Raw genomic sequence first — 2,269 nt, forward strand, 5'->3', positions numbered from 1 at the left:
AATGAATGAATGAATGAATGAATGAATGAATGAATGAATGAATGAATGATGGATTTGAAGCTCCTGTGGGACGTTCAGGGTTCTGGGACATTTTATAACCTGACCCGTACTTCTCCACAACTTTCTGACCTGTGTGGACAGTTCCTTGGTCTTCATGATGTCTTTTTTTTGTGGGTAGACCTTAGAGGTGCACCTCCCTGAGGCTTAGATCAAGTGGAGCTCAATGAACGAGGTTAAAGGTCGGAGCTTCAGAGCTGCAATATTTATGCTTTTCAGTTTTTATAATCACAATTTAACTGAATCGAGAATTATTTCTTGCACTAACGTTCAAACTCGAGCTGTCAATCAACTGATGGGGGGGGGGGGTTAAATCGAGCTGTCAATCAACTGAGGGGGGGGGGGGGGGGGTTAATACTTTTGCAACCAATTCATATAAATTGTCGTTAATGAAACGCGGGCGTCCAGCGGCAGCTCTTACTTTATTTCCGACCAAAACAAAACAGCAGATACAGAATCGGAGTTTGAGTCATCTGCTTCGATAAAACCTAAACTCTGATCTGGACTTCAGCCCCAGAGGTCCAGTTTCTCGGAGTCCCAACCTGGGGACACGCCAGCAGCTCTGAGCAGTTCCTCGTCCGTCCGAGGGGGTCCTGAAGTGTCCCGTCCCCTCACCAGGTCATGTCCACGTCCAGCTCAGAGAGACACTGGGCCAGGTGGCCGTCCCGGTCCATCTGCGTGGACCTGGAGACGGAGTCACAGGACTTTCAGGACATTTTCAGATTTTATTTTGCTAACAGACTCCGGAACAGGTCCGGCAGCTCTTACCCTGGAGGGAAGGCCCGTAAACACAGCGGGCAGCTCTGCGGCTCTTCATCTCGTCTCTGCGCCTCCTCTTCATCAGCCGGAGCAGAAACCTTCGGTTCTTGGATCGTCGGTCCGGTCTCTCCTCCAACCCTTCGTCGCCCCGCTGAGGATGATGATGTCGCCTCCTCCCCATGCTGCTGGAGCTGAGGAGGCTCTGCGAGGCGGTTTTGACTCCTGTCAGGTGGGTTCTGAGCAGTTTTGGTCTGAACCGGGAGGTCCAGTTGGGAGGAGGCCCGGATCAACGAAGACCTCGGACAGAGCAGAGAGCATTCTGGGAGGGGAGGGACCTCCCAGCCGAGGTCACCCCACCGCTGTTCGTCTGGATTTGGAGCCGGTGGGTTCTGTGGAGAAAGAAAACGGTTTTAACCCATTGGTTCAGTCTAGTCACGGTTCCAGGACCACTGAAGTCCATCTGGTCCCTGAAGAACCATGAGCGCTGCACAAAGTCGAGCAGGTTGGACTCCTGGTGAACTCTCTCTGTTTGTTGCAGATGATGCAGTTCTGTTGGTGTCTGGACCTTCAGCAGCTCCTCAGTCTGAGGTTCTCACCCAGAAAGTTGGAGTCCAGGTGTCTGGGAGCCCAGTTCCTGAGGGATGGAGCAGGAGATGGATCAATGGACCAAAACCTCATAGAGATCCATCCATCCATCCATCATCTTCCTCTTGTTCTAGACTCAGGTCTCGGGGACAGCATCTTGAGCAGGGAGGTCCAGACATCTCTCCACAGCCTCTTCCAGCTCTTCTGGGAGGACTCCAAGGCATTCCCAGGACAATCGAGAGACGTAGTCTCTCCAGCGTGTCCTGGGTCTTCCCCGGGGTCTCCTCCCAGTCAGACATGCCTGAAGCACCTCCCTAGGGAGGCACCCAGGGTTCATCCTTACCAGAACGACCTCAACTGGCTCCTCTGGATGTGGAGGAGCAGTGGTTCTCCTCTGAGTCTCTCCTGATGACTGAACTTCTCACCCTGTCTCTAAGGGAGAGTCCAGCTCTGCAGAGGAAACTCATTTTAACCTCCTGGATCCACGACCTCGTTCTCTCAGTCTCTACCAGAGTTCATGACCAGAGGGGAGGAACGTAGACCGACCAGTAAACGGAGAGCTTTGTCTTACAGCTCAGCTCCTTCACCACAATGGACCGGTACAGAGTCCACAACACTGCAGATGCTGCACCAATCCGTCTGTCAGTCTTGCGCTCCATTCTTCCCTCACGCTGAACAAAACCTTGAGATACTTGAACTCCTCCACTTGAGGCAGAACCTCACCCAAACGGCAAAGCTCAGGATGTACCGGTCCCTCTCCAGTCCAGACCTCAGCTGTGATCCTGGATCCAAGCAGCTCCAATGATCTCCCTCTGCAGGGAGTCTGGGCTCAGCCTTCCAGAGAAGAGGAGCAGCTCAGAGTAGAGAC

General features: G+C 53.0%; 1 protein-coding gene across 1 annotated transcript in view; it reads left to right on the plus strand.

Moving 5' to 3' along the window:
- LOC119417779 (ski oncogene) overlaps positions 1-2,269 on the plus strand; it is a 61,332-nt gene that overhangs the window by 1,467 nt on the left and 57,596 nt on the right. The window lies entirely within an intron of this gene.

This window comes from Nematolebias whitei, chromosome 11 (assembly GCF_014905685.2).
Source record: "Nematolebias whitei isolate Nwh7 chromosome 11, NemWhi1, whole genome shotgun sequence".
NCBI lineage: Eukaryota > Metazoa > Chordata > Actinopteri > Cyprinodontiformes > Rivulidae > Nematolebias > Nematolebias whitei.